General features: G+C 44.7%; 1 protein-coding gene across 1 annotated transcript in view; it reads right to left on the minus strand.

The window, feature by feature from the left end:
• Positions 1–706: 706 nt before the first annotated feature.
• The window catches only part of ATP6V0E1 (ATPase H+ transporting V0 subunit e1), a 52,868-nt gene continuing 39,717 nt past the window's right edge, over positions 707–13,857 (minus strand). The window contains exon 4 of the mRNA XM_055285232.2: positions 707–1,202. The gene's annotated coding sequence lies outside the window, so the exon portion shown is untranslated. The remainder of the gene's footprint in view (positions 1,203–13,857) is intronic.

A 13,857-nucleotide genomic window follows, 5' to 3' on the forward strand; every position in this document is an offset into this window, starting at 1 on the left:
CTGTGATGGTTCCATCTCAGGAGCATTTGCTGCCTTGTTCTGTGGCTGGCAGGTATCCTTGAACTGCTCACCATGTTACCATCTTTTTTTTTTTTTTTTTTTTTTTTTGAGACGGAGTCTCGCTCTGTCGCCCAGGCTGGAGTGCAGTGGCGCAGTCTCGGCTCACTGCACGCTCCGCCTCCCGGGTTCACGCCATTCTCCTGTCTCAGCCTCCCTAGTAGCTGGGACTACAGGCGCCCGCCACCACGCCCGGCTAATTTTTTGTATTTTTAGTAGAGACGGGGTTTCACCGTGGTCTCGATCTCCTGACCTCGTGATCCGCCCGCCTCGGCCTCCCAAAGTGCTGGGATTACAAGTGTGAGCCACCGCGCCCGGCCTCATGTTACCATCTTTAAGGACAATGCTCCAACACAACCTTATATTACAATTCTATGTATACTAACCTTCTCTCTCCAAATAGCTTGTGAACTTGCATGGATTCCGATTTACACATCTTTGATCCCTCCAGTGCCTTGGCTGCAGTGGGCACTCAAATGGTTACTGAATGATTAAGAAAAGCACTCACCAGTCTTTTCAGGCATCTCAAGCTACATGGCAGGGTTTATATACTCAACCTAAGTTTAGACTACAAAATCATTTTTTAAAAAGGCATCATGCAGCGATAGAAAAGCTTATAAAAAGGAACTTTACAAACACCGAGCCCAGATTTCCATAGAAAGGAGAAAAATATTTATTCCAAAAGATGGCAGAAATAAGAAATTCATCCTGAAAGTATAGTTTGGTGCGATTCTGTTGAGATGGCTCTTCCCTCTGAACATGCTCTCCTACTGACCACCTCACTAGAGTCTTGTTTGTCTTGCAGCAGTTTCTAAACACTTCACTGATTCCCACGTGAGAAGGCAGAAGCCATCTTCAAATCCACAGATTCCAAGGAGAGAGTAACGTATCTCTCAGAAGAACAGCATCTTCTATCTCAGAAGAGTACATAATCGTTTTGTGGAGTCAGCACAGTTCAGGTTATGTAGGCACGTAATTCACCGAAGTTTTCAAAAAAGGCAAAGGAAAACACACTGCATTGTAGAATAAGGCATTCAAATGTGCTGTTAACATTTAAGGCAGCTGATGGCCAAAACAGGCAAGTCAAGAAAGGTGGTCTGGTTTGGAGGTGATTTTGCATCTAGAAGGCATTCTCTTCTCGCGACCTGCAAAACAAAACCAGTCCTCATACATTCCTCAGGAAGGCAAAAAGTTAACATCAAGAAAGTTAACCAGGCCAACACTTTAAAATGCATAGATGCTCAACAAAATATGAAACACAGGATAATCAATTTGGTGCAAGTTTGGCCAGGTTCTGCAGGGCTGTGGCAAAAGTTCCAGTAACCAACGACACTGCTGAAATGAGGAGCACAAGTAACACTCTATGTTACAGAAAGCAGGAAGAATGAATCTGACTGAGATTGATGGTGCTGGAATCTAATGAATTCACCGCAGTTTCAAGAGTCTGTATTTTTCCCTTCCCTCTATAGCTGCCCTCTAGCTTGCTCCCCGTTCTGGCTATCTCGAGTGTAGGTGACAAATGACACTTTTCTTTTTCTAGCAGCTTAAATTCAACACCATCTTTTTTTTGTTTGGTTTTGGTTTTTTTTGGACACAGGGTCTTGCTCTGCCATCCAGCCTGGAGTGCAGTGGTGTGATCTCGGCTCACTGCAGCCTCAATCTCCTGAGCCCAAATGATCCTCCCATCTCAACCTCCCAAGTAGCTGGAACTACAGGTGCACGTCAACACATTCGGCTAATTTTTATATTTTTTTGTAGAGACAGGGTTTCATCATGCTGCCCAGGTTGGACTCTAACTCCTGGGCTCGAGCGTTCTGCCCACCCTCGCCTCCCAAAGTGCTGGGATTACAGGCATGAGCCATCATGCTCTAAACAGACTATATTTACAATATACTAGGAAAACAGCATCAGGCCAAGGAGTGGTAATGACCAGAGCTACGTGTTTCTTGTAGTAGTGTGAAAGCCTCATAATATCTTTCACTTAATCTAGGGATAATTTTCTGTTCTCTTCCTTAGGCCAGCAGAACAGCCTCTTTGTACAAGTATCAGTACCAGGCAGATTACAAATTTAGGCCAGGCGTGGTGGCTCACACCTGTAATCCCAGCACTTTGGGACGCCAAGGCGGGAAGATCGCCTGAGGCCAGCCTGGGCAACATAGCGAGACTCTCTACAGCATGATGACACACACTAGTAGTCCCAGCTACTCCAGAGGCTGAGGGGGGAGGATCACTAGAGCCCAGGCATTTGAGGTTACAGTGAGCTATGATGATGCCATTCTGCACCCCAGCCTAGGTGACAGAGCCTGACCCTGTCTCTAATCAATAAATAATATTTTTTTCAGACAGTCTCGCTCTCTCACCCACCCTGGAGTGTAGTGGCCACAAACACAGCTCACTGCAGCCTCGACCTTCTGGACTCGAGCAATCTTCCTGCCTCAGCATCCCAAGTAGCTGGGACTATAGGCCCACGCCATCATGCCTGGCTAATTTTTAAATTTTTCATAGAAATGGGGTCTTGCTATATTGCCCAGGCTGGTCTCCAACTCCTGGGCTCAGGTTTCCTCTTGCCTTGGCTTCCCAAAGTTCTGGGATTACAGGCATGAGCCTTCACACCCAGCCAATAAAATAAATTTTATCTGAGAATACTGAAGTAGTGAATATATATGGTTTGTCTGTTAATTTTCCATGAGGAGCACACTGATTAGACTTCTTCATAGTACAGGCATTTTGTGACAAAGAAACAATCAAAAAAGGGAAAAATAAGCCTTCACTTTTGAAAAACCTATACAAATGGGGGATAGTTTTCACTCAAGATCAATGATATCAGTTTAAAATAAATGTAGGCCGGGCACAGTGGCTCACGTCTGTAATCCCAGCACTTTGGGAGGCCGAGGCAGGCGGATCACTTGAGGTCAGGAGTTCGAGATCAGCCTGGCCAGCATGGTAAAACCCCATCTCTACTAAAAATACAAAAAAATTAGCCGGGCGTGGTGGTGCATGCCTGTAGTCTCAGCTACCTGGGAGGCTAAGGCAAGGAGAATGGCTTGAACCCAGGAGACGGAGGTTGCAGTGAGCTGAGGTCACACCATTGCACTCCAGCCTGGGTGACAGAGCAAGACTCTGTCTCAAAATAAATAAATAAATAAATACATACATACATACATAAAATAAAATAAAAGTAAATGTGCATTATGTTACATGGCAAAGGCATGTGGTTTGATTTTGGAATAAATTTTTATTTTTATTTATTTATTTATTCTTGAGACAGGGTCTTGCTCTGTCACCCAGGCTGGAGTAAATGCAGTGGCACCATCACGGCTCACTGCAACCACCACCTCCTGGGCTCAAGTTCCTTCCATTTCAGCCTCCCAAGTAGCTGGGACTACAGGCGTGTGCCACCACACCTGGCTAATTTTTGTATTTTTTGTTGTTGTTGAGATGGGGTTTCACCATGTTACCCAGGCTGGTCTCGAAATTCTGGGCTTGAGCAATCTTCCCACCTCAGCCTCCCAAAGTGCTGGAATTACAGGTGTGAGCCACTGTGCCCGGCTGATTTTGGAGTAAATTAAGGAAGCATTTTTTACTTCTGAGGCAGAGTCTCGTTCTCTCACCCAGGCTGGAGTGCAGTGGCGCGATCTCTACTCACTGCAAGCTCCGCCTCCCGAGTAGCTGAGACTACAGGCACCCACCACTGTGGCTGGCTAATTTTTTGTATTTTTTAGTAGAGACGGGGTTTCATTGTGTTAGCCAGGGTGGTCTCGATCTCCTGACCTTGTGATTCACGCACCTTGGCCTCCCAAAGTGCTGGGATTATAGGCGTGAGCCACCTTGCCTGGCCAGGAAGCCTGTATTCTTATCATCTTTGATAAGAAATAGCTGATTGGGGGTGGGGCTGAAGAACTTAATCAAAGAGTCCATGTTCTCATTTTGCAAAATAAAGGAGTCATGGCCGGGCGCAGTGGCTCACACCTGTAATCCCAACACTTTGGGAGGCAGAGGCGGGTGGATCACGAGGTCAGGAGATCGAGACCATCCTGGCTAACACAGTGAAATCCCATCTGTACTAAAAATACAAAAAATTAGCCGGGCATAGTGGCGGGTGCCTGTAGTCCCAGCTACTCAGGAGATTGAGGCAGGAGAATGGCGTGAACCTGGGAGGCGGAGCTTGCAGTGAGCCAAGATTGCGCCACTGCACTCCAGCTTGAGCGACAGACTGAGACTCCGTCTCAAAAAAAAAAAAAGAGTCATAAGGTTACTATCAGATAAAACTGACAAAGGGTCAGATGCGGTGGCTCATGCCTGTAATCCCAGTACTTTGGGAGGCCGTGGTGGGTGGATCACTTGAGGTCAGGAGTTCGAGAACAGCCTGGCCAACATGATGTACCCCATCTCTCCTAAAAAAAAAAAAAAAAAAAAAAAACCACAAAAATTAGGCCGGGCACAGTGGCTCACGCCTGTAATCCCAGCACTTTGGGAAGCCGAGGCGGGCGGATCATGAGGTCAGGAGATCGAGACCATCCTGGCTAACACAGTGAAACCCCATCTCTACTAAAAATACAAAAAATTAGCCAGGCGTGGTGGTGGGCACCTGTAGTCCCAGCTACTTGGGAGCCTGAGGCAGGAGAATGGCGTGAACCCGGGAGGCAGAGATTGCAGTGAGCGGAGATCGCACCACTGCACTCCAGTCTGGGCGACACAGCAAGACTCCATCTCAAATAAATAAATAAATGAACACAAAAATTAGCCAGGCGTGGTGGTGCATGCCTGTAGTCCCAGCTATACGGGCGGCTGAGGCAGGAGAATCACTTGAACCTGGGAGGTCAATGTTGCAATGAGCCAAGATTGCACCACTGCACTCCAGCCTGGGTGACAGGGCGAGATTCCATCTCAAACAAACAAACAAACAAACAAAAACCTGCCAATGGGCCAGGTGCAGTGGTTCACACCTGTAATCTCAGCACTCTGGGAGGCAGGGCGGATCACCTGAGATCAGGAGTTCAAGACCAGCCTGGCAAACATGGTGAAACCCCGTCTCTACTAAAAATACAAAAATTAGCCGGGTATGGTGGCACATTCCTGTAGTCCCAACTACTCAGGAGGCTGAGGCATGAGAATCACTTGATCCCGGGAGGCGGAGTTTGCAGTAAGCCAAGATCATGCCACTGTACTCCAGCCTGGGCAACAGAGTGAGACCCTGTCTCAAAAAAGAAAAAAAAAAAAACTGACAATGAAGATAACATAAAAATATTAAGTCTAGAACCAAGAAATCTGTTCGGGGAAAAGTAAGTTAATATACTTCTTTAATGATATATTAGGCTTAATTTTTATCTTTTTAAAAATTTTAGATAAATTTGCAAAATAATTCCTTCTTTACTACGATATGTAAGGCTATATATTGTAGGAGATTAAATACAAGGAGTTAAGCATGTATTTAACAATTCAAGGCAATGTACCAAATGAATGGCAAAAACTGGAGAGCTAAATATGTTTAGAAAGAAAAGAAATCACTTTGAAACAAAGTAGCCAAGGAAGGAAGTGCTAGGATTTGCCAGCTGGGCACTGAAAGAGAAAGCATCAGAAATAATTAAGAGAGAATGGGTGAACTGAGGCAAGAAAGCAGAAGGAATTTTCACAGGAGAGTGTATTTACTAAGTTGTTTTCTAAATTAACGAATGTAGTAGGGTAGTGAGAGTCAGGAAAAACCAAGTAAAGCTAATGAGGTCAAGAACAAGGGCCCACACCACGAGGGCCTGGAGGGGGAGGTAGTGAGAAGGAAGGCAGACTGGGGAGGGAAGGCCTTGACAGTCAAGTCAGAGCTGGACATGACCTGCAGGTTAGCCGTTCTTATCTGTTGTGGCTCATGGGACTGTTGGTGGCCCTGGCAAAAGTTGTGTGCTTACAACATTTTATATCGCATTTCAAGGGGCATGCACTCTCTACAATCAGAGACCTTAGGTTAAACAAAACAGAAAAACAAAACAAAACAAAACAAAAAACCCTGCTGCAGGCCACACAGAACTACTGACAGTTTCTGAGGCAAGCTGATCTATTTCAGGAAGATAAACAGGGTGGTGTTCTGTAGATAGATGACGGTAGAGCCAGGGAGACCAGATGAGGAGCCCCTGCCATAATTCAGAGCTGTAGTAAGTTGGGGCAGAAATCAGGGTGCCTGAAGGAGGAATGGAAAGGAAGGGCGGACACAAGAGATATAATGAGAGCAAATGGATTTGAGGAAGAGGAGAAAAAAGTGACGTGACAGGTTCTGACCCTGACAAGGAAAACTATGATATTGGGAACTGAAATGGAGACATGGCTGAGTCTGAAATGGCAGCAGAATACCCAGCCAGAGTACTCAGAGTAAAAGATTTACTTTTTAACCACACAACACCTTGCACTGTTGAACTTCTCCCAAGTATGGCTTAATTCAACATCCCAACAGATCACAAACCCCTTTGGAGGCCAGTCGTCCCCTACTTCAGTACTATACACCTCACAAGCACTCAAGTATTTTTGGAATGTGTAGAAAAATAGCTCCCACAGGGCAGAGGCCTAATTATCATATCCTCTATTTCTTTCCTGGCCCAGACTTTATAATAAAATAGATAGCATTTCTATGCCTTCAGACTGTGGTCAACCATATCAGATCATCTACCAGGTAACAATGCTGTGCTAAACCAAGTAACTTCCAGGACACTGGGTCTGAAGCCGAAGCTACTCCTCCAAGGAGATTCCATGGTAGCAGCACACCCCACGAGGCTATAGGAAAGTGAACATCAACAAAAACAGCAACCTTGACGTTAGAGTCCCACATACATCTTAGGAAGTCACATTCAGGAATCTAAGGGAAGCAGACAAGGCTGGAAAAGCCAGGGATGGAGTGAGCACTGCTCTTAGGAGTACTGGACACGTTTATTTGCAGCCAATAAACATAACGTGCTGTAACTCAGCCTCTCATCAGGCTGTGGTTCGGTTCTTCAATTCGGGAAAGAAAATCATGACAATTACATTGATTACAGCAGCAAAAGATCAGCTATGTATTTAACAGTGTGTTCTTTGGATTGATTCCATTTCATCTATATAAAATTATTCTAAAGCTTTCATAACTGGTCCTCATTTTTCTCTGTTGAATACCATGTCTGGCTTACACCTACTTTCCAAATCTGGCCTCTTAAAAGAAATCATGTACTAAACCAAACATTTTTCCTTATCAGGTGAGGTCAGACCCAAATCTACTTTCTAAACTCCTTTATCATCTCACCATTAGGTAAAAGTTCAAAATTCGAAAGGTTAAACAAAGCTCAATCCTTTGACTTTACCATCCAAAAAGTGAAGTCATCCTGTCTTAAGTCTGTCTGTTCTAATGCTAGGCAGAGATTAGATCTCTTGATGTGTTAACTCCAAAGTCTTAGGTTACGATACCACTGTAATTCTGTTAAATGCAGAATAGGCATGACATGATGTTCATAATTAGGGATTGCCTGGCTTGCCCTCCTACTTCCCTGGCATTTTGCTTTTAAAAGAACCATCTTTAGTATAAGGGGTTTCAAGCAGCCCGAGTGTGTGCTGTGGACCAGAGTGAAAACATGAGGAATCTGTCAATCAGGTTGACAGAGACATGACAGTGAAAAGAATAAGCAGATAAAATGTCTTCAGATCCACCCACCCAGTGTTATTTAGTGTCAAAGGGCCCAATTCTCTCATTATCATGGAAGGAAATGAAACTCAGAGAAGTTAAGTGAAAAACAATGCTGGAACTAGATCCAACTGAGGCCTGAAGTTCTCAGCTTTAAACCCCAATCAACAGCCTTACCTAACACTCACTACAGTTGAAATAAAGAGTAGAAAACAGAACTTGATGAAAAAGGCAGGTTAAAAAAAATTGGTATTATTGCCAGGCACACTGGCTCATGCCTGTAATCCCAGCACTTTGGGAAGCCAAGGTGGGAGGATCGCTTGAGGCCAGGAGTTTGAGACCAGGTTAGGTAACAGAGTGAGACCCTCGTCTATTAAAACAAAAACAAAAACAAAACCCACACGTATGTATAAACAGATATATAAAATATATATATATATATATATATTTTTTTTTTTTTTTTGAGACGGAGTCTCGCTCTGTCGCCCAGGCTGGAGTGCAGTGGCACAATCTTGGCTCACTGCAAGCTCCGCCTCCCGGGTTCACGCCATTCTCCTGCCTCAGCCTCTCCGAGTAGCTGGGACTACAGGCACCCGCCACCACGCCCGGCTAATTTTTTTGTATTTTTAGTAGAGACGGGGTTTCACCGTGGTCTCAATCTCCTGACCTCGTGATCCGCCTGCCTCGGCCTCCCAAAGTGCTGGGATTACAAGCGTGAGCCACCGCGCCTGGCCTAAAATATATATATTTAAGGGGAAATTAAATTGGCAAAATTCAGGTTGTGGCAAAACAGAAACTCATACTTTTTCTTTTCTTTTTTTTTTTTTTTTTGAGACAGAGTCTCTTTCTGTCACCCAGGCTTGAATGCAGTGGCGCGATCTCGGCTCATTGCAAGCTCTGCCTCCCGGGTTCACGCCATTCTCCTGCCTCAGCCTCCGGAGTAACTGGGACTACAGGCAGCTGCCACCATGTCAGGCTCATTTTTTGTATTTTTTTTTTAGTAGAGACAGGGTTTCACCGTGTTAGCCAGGATGGTCTCGATCTCCTGACCTTGTGATCCACCCGCCTCGGCCTCCCAGAGTGCTGGAATTACAGGCGTGAGCCACCGCGCCCGGCTATTTTTTTTTTTTTTGAGATGGAGTCTCGCTGTGTCACCCACGCTGGAGCGCAGTGGTGCAATCTTGGCTCACTGCAAGCTCCGCCTCCCAGGTTCATGCCATTCTCCTGCCTCAGCCTCCCAAGTAGCTGGGACTGCAGGCGTCTGCCACCACGCCCAGCTAATGTTTTTGTATTTTTTTTAGTAGTGATGGGGTTTCACTGTGTTAGCCAGGATGGTCTCGATTTCCTGACCTGGTGATCCGCCCGCCTCAGCCTCCCAAAGTGCTGGGATTACAGGCATGAACCACCACGCCCGGCCACTCATATACTGTTGATGGGAATGCAAAACAGTATAATCTCTATGGAAGACAATGCAACAGTATCTAGAAAAATCACATATATCTTTAAACCAGAGATTGCATTTTCAAGGAGGCTACATTAAAGATCATCAGCAAAAACAGAAAATGGCATATGCATAGGATGGCACTGTGGCTTTATCAGTAATAGCAAAAGACTAGAAATAACCCAAAAGGATTATCAATGGCTATAAAGAGATGAGAAACATCTCTATACACCAGTATGCAGCAATCTCTAGCATATATTGTTCAGTGAATAAAACAAGGTACAGAACAGTATATGTAGCTGATTATCTTTTCTATAACAGCAGTGTGTATGTGTGTATATACATATGAATGAATATATGCATTTGCTTAATCTTTGCAAAATATGAAACAGTGAAAGGATAGGTTTCTCTGAATATATCTTGTTCATAATTTGACTTTGGAGATGTTTTATATATTCAAAAAACAGCAGCAAATAAAACAAGAAAATACAATAAATTGAACACAAACAACTTAGTCTAATTGTATATCAAACTGGTGACGAAACTCCCAGGGGAAATAATAATAATTACAGGCCGGACATAGTGGCTCACACCTGTAATCCCATCACTTTGGGAGGCCAAAGCGAGTGGATCACTTGAGACCAGGAGTTTCAGACCAGCCTGGGCAACACAGTGAAACACAGTCTCCATACAAAATTTAAAAATTTGCAAGGCATGGTGGCACACACCTGCAGTCCTAGCTACTCAGGATGCTGAGGTGGGAGGATTGCTTGAGCCAGGAGGCGGAGGTTGCAGTGAGCTAACATCACACCACTGCACTCTAACCTGACCAACAGTGAGACCCTGTCTCAAAAAAAAAAAAAAAAAATTATTATTATTTGAGATGAGGTCTTGATATATTGCCGAGGCATGTCTCAGACTCTGGGCTCAAGAGATCCTTCTGCCTCACCTCACCAAGCAGCTGGGATTACAGGCACATACCACTGTACCAGCTGTTATTTTAAGTGACCTCAGAAAACAGCACTTGATGAACTCATATCTATTAGTTATACTGGTGTTATCTTCAAAGTATTTTGCCGGGCATGGAGGCCCACACCTGTAATCCCAGCACTTTGGGAGGCCAAGGCAGTTGGATCGCTTGAGCTCAGGAGTTTGAGACCAGCCTGGGCAACATGGTGAAACCCTGTCTCTACCAAAAATACAAAAAATTAGCCAGGCGTGGTGTCACGTGTCTACAGTCCCAGATACTCAGAAGGCTGAGGTAGGAGGATCACTTGAGCCCAGGAGGCAGAGGTTGTGGTGACGCACTCCAGCCTGGGTGACAGAGACCCTGTCTCCAAAAAAAAAAAAAAAAAAGTATTTTATATACATTGTAGAATAATAAAAGTTACTGTTATTAAGGAACAGGGATTTTCAGGCCAGGCATGGTGGCTCATACCTGTAATCCAAGCACTTTGGTAGGCCGAGACAGGCAGATCACTTGAGGTCAGGAGATCAAGACCAGCCTGGCCAACATGGCGAAACCCATCTCTACTAAAAACACAAAAATTAGCTGGGCGTGGTGGCGTGTGCCTGTAGTCCCAGCTACTCAGGAGGCTTAGGCAGAATTACCTGAACCCAGGAGATGGAGGTTTCAGTGAGCCAAGATACTGCCACTGCACTCCAGCCTTGGCAACAGAGGAGGACTCTGTCTTTAAAAAAAAAAAAAAAGAAAGAAAGAAAGAAGGCCAGGCACAGTGGCTCACACCTGTAATCCTAGCACTTTGGGAGGCCGAGGTGGGTGGATCACGAGGTCAAGAGTTCGAGACCAGCCTGACCAACATGGTGAAACCCTGTCTCCACTAAAAATACAAAAATTAGCCAGGCGTGGTGGCGCACACCTGTAATCCCAGCTACTCGGGAGGCTGACGCAGGAGAATCGCTTGAACCCAGGAGGCAGAGGTTGCAGTGAGCCGAGATCACGCCACCGCACTCCAGCCTGGCATCAGAGCGAGACTCCGTCTCAAAAAAAAGAAAAATAAAAAACAAAGAAATAAAAACTCTGTAATGTTATATTTGAAGAGAAAATACTAATGTAAACTTATGATTTTTTTCTTCTGAAAAATACATACTTCCTGGTTCTTTCCACTGAAAAGGCTTAGAAGCAATTATGCTTAATTATCCCAGGCAACAACAAACGCACCTAGCACTCATATCGTGATTCTTAAATGCCATTTCCACTGAACAGAACCAGGGTCAAATGGGCCTGAGAACTGACTAGTAAACCAGACATCCTTTTAGTGGGGAATTCAGAAACCAATTCAAGGAACAGCTAAATCTAAGTCTCGGACAGAAAATATACAAGAGGGGCCTAGACATCTTGATGTTGCCAGAAAGTAAGGAAACTACCAAAAACGAACACCAGAAGTACATAGAAGCCATCCTAAACAGGATCTCCTAGACAACAACAACAACAACAACAACACCACAAAAACAAAAAAACACAACCATATAAAGGGTAAAAAATGTAATTATTTAAAATAAAAAAAAATCTCATTGAATACCCTGGAACTTGGCCACCAACATCTTACTATGAAAATTAAAAGAATTAAACCTGTATTCTGCTTTTCCCGTATTTTTGTGTGATCTGTGTTTCTTTTTTTTTTTTTTTTTTTTGAGATGGAGTCTCGCTCTGTCGCCCAGGCTGGAATGCAGTGGCGTGATCTTGGCTCACTGCAAGCTCCACCTCCTGGGTTCATGCCATTCTCCTACCTCAGCTTCCCGAGTAGCTGGGACTACACGCACCTGCCACCATGCCTGGCTAATTCTTTTTCTATTGTTAGCAGAGAAGGGGTTTCACCGTGTTAGCCATGATGGTCTCGATCTCCTGACCTCATGACCCGCCCACCTTGGCCTCCCAAAGTGCTGGGATTAGAGGCGTGAGCCACCACGCCTGGCCCCATGATCTGTATTTCAAGTCTATTAGATCATCCTGTTGATGAGGAAGTTTTTTTTTTGTTTTTTTGAGACAGAGTCTTGCTTCGTCACCTAGGCTGGAGTGCAGTGGTGTGATCTCGGCTCACTACAACCTCCATCTCCCAGGCTCAAGTGCTCCTCCCACCTCAACCTCCTGAATAGCTGGAACTACAGGTGTGCACCACCTTGCCTGGCTAATTTTTGTATTTTTTGTAGAGACAAGGTTTCACAATATTGCCCAAGCTGGTCTCGAACTCCTGGGCTCAAGTGATCTGCCTGCCTCAGCATCCCAGAGTATTGGGATTACAGGCATGAGCCACTGTGCCTAGCAGGAAAGTTATCTTTATAGAAGCATTTCAGCTCATCAAATGCAGAGGTAATAATACAATTGAAAAATCGGACAGGCATGGTGGCTCACGCCTGTAATCCCAGCATTTTGGGAGGCCTAGGTGAGTGGATCACCTGAGGTCAGGAGTTTGAGACCAGCCTGGCCAACACGGTGAAAACCCATCTCTACTAAAAGTAACCAAAAATTAGCCAGGTGTGGTAGCACATACCTGTAGTCCTAGCTACTTGGGAGGCTGAGGCAGGAGAATCACTTGAATTCAGGAGGCAGAGGTTGCAGTGAGTTGAGATCGTGCCACTGCACTCTAGACTGGGTGATAGAGCAAGACTCTGTCTCAAAATAAATAAATAAATAAAAATAGAACTGGAAAAATCATCATTTGTGGCCAGGCATGGTGGCTGATGGCCATAATCCCAACACTCTGGAAGGCCAAAGTGGGAGGATCACTTGAGCCCAGGAGTTTGAGACCAACTTAGGCAAGATGGTGAGACATCGTTTCCACATAAAAAAAAAAAAAAAAAAAAAGTCACATGTGATGCTGCGTGCCTGCAGCTGTTAGGGAGGCTGAGGCAGGTCGATCTCCGGAGCCCAGGAATTCAAGGCAGCAGTGAGCTATGATCACACCACTGCACTCCAGCCTGGGCCATAGAAAGAGACCCTCTCTCTATATAAAAAATAAATAAAATTTTAAAAATTAGCCAAAACATAGATCACATAGTGAGACCTTGTCTCTATGAAAAATTAAAAAATTAGCCAGGCACGGTAGTGTGTGCCTGTAGTCCCAGCTACTCAGGAGGCTGAGGCAGGAGGATCACTTGAGCCAAGAGTGTGAGGCTGCAGTGAGCCATGATGGTGCCACTGCACTCCAGCTGGATGACAGAGACTCTGTTTCAAAAACAAAAAAGTTAGGGCATGGTGGCTCATGACTGTAATTCCAAATACTCAGGAGGCTGGGGCAGGAGGATCGCTTAATCCCGGGAGGTCAAGGCTGTAGTTAGCCGTGATTATGGACTGTACTCCAGCCTAGGTGACAAGAGTGAGATTTTGTCTCAATTAAAAAAAAAAAAAAAAAAAAAAGCCAGCAGCAGCAGCAAATCACCATTTGCCATTTCAACTAAAATGATTAATTCAGGCTATGATCATCAATGGATAAAATCACTTGATAAAAAGAACTTTACAAATGAAGGAACCAGGCTGTCATTACCTGAACCCAGTGATCACATCAGCCTTACCAAAAATAGGAGAGCCAGACATCCTGTTTCTCCAGATGGGAGGCAATACACAGTTTACAGTAACACCTAAAGAGCCAAGAAAGTTGAACCTAAATCTAGTCAAGGCATTTAAAGCTAACTTTCATTTAACAAAATAATGAAAACAATGAACAGATTAAATAAGAGGTTTCCTGACTCTTGGCCAGTGAATAAA

The sequence above is a fragment of the Symphalangus syndactylus genome, chromosome 7 (genome assembly GCF_028878055.3).
Source record: "Symphalangus syndactylus isolate Jambi chromosome 7, NHGRI_mSymSyn1-v2.1_pri, whole genome shotgun sequence".
Taxonomy (NCBI): Eukaryota; Metazoa; Chordata; class Mammalia; order Primates; family Hylobatidae; genus Symphalangus; species Symphalangus syndactylus.